Raw genomic sequence first — 1161 nt, forward strand, 5'->3', positions numbered from 1 at the left:
CACAACTCATCTGGTCTTCGCTCATTAGTGTTCAAGGCCTCAAACCTGTTCCTGAGATGATTCTGAAATTCACGTGGTATGAAATTAAAGTTCTACTGGAGACCAAAAAGAAGGAAATAAACTTACATCATGAAGGATATAGGCTACCATTCACGAGATCTTTCTATTAGCTTTTTCAGACATGAAAATATTATTTCAGAGGAGCTGTTCATTTTCTCAGAGATTTTAAATAAGTCAATGGTATTTCTGGGAATATATAATTCAGACAAAGAGGGTGGTCATTTTTATTCTATAATTTTGTACACATTTGATTATTATAAATATTCTGCTTAATTTTAAAATGTTATCAGAAGGGGGAAATGTATTTTAAGACATCAAATTTATTAAGCTAGGTTACTATTGAACACGCTAACACTTTGTAATTTAGAAATTACTGGGAGGAAGGAATTTTAAGCTCAAGGTCTATAATTCTGACTTTATACTAGACTCTTCTATTTGGAAATACGTATTTCCCCACTGGCTCTCCAAGTATTTAAAAACCAAAATTCGTAGTTATAATGCTCTAGAATGAATTGGTCACTTTTAGTCTATGTCTTTGGCCCTTATTCAGTTGCCCAATAACATCATCCTTTTCTTTGTGTTTAACTCAAATTTTGTCTTATTAATTATACTTTCCAAATCTATCAAACAATTACTTTTCTATAGTGCCACTGATTTACTTCAATAGAGTGTTATATTTCACCTAGAATATTACTAGATTTGTCTCCCAGCATCTCTCCCTGCTTTCAGTGTCAATCTCTTTAAATCTCTACTCTTCTTCTAAAGTGATCTTTTATTTATGGGACCTTCTAAGAATCAAATTCCTATGCACATCAAAAAAAATTCTCAAATAGATGAAAAGGAAACCTATATATTGGGGAAAATATATTTGGCAATGACATATCTGATAAGAGACTTATGCTGTTGTGCCGTCACGTAGCTTGTGACTCATAATGACTCTATGTACAGAAAGTCTAAACTCTGCTCTCTCATCTGCCTCTATTACCCCAGTCACTGAGAAAATCCCATCTCATCCACAGCCTTCCTCTCGTACTGTCCCTCCATTCTCCCAAGCATGATGTCTCTCTCCAAGGATTGGTCCCTTCTTGCAACATTCCCAAA

The sequence above is a fragment of the Elephantulus edwardii genome, unplaced genomic scaffold (assembly GCF_000299155.1).
Source record: "Elephantulus edwardii isolate Elephantulus edwardi_28Jun2011 unplaced genomic scaffold, EleEdw1.0 scaffold00336, whole genome shotgun sequence".
Classification (NCBI taxonomy): domain Eukaryota; kingdom Metazoa; phylum Chordata; class Mammalia; order Macroscelidea; family Macroscelididae; genus Elephantulus; species Elephantulus edwardii.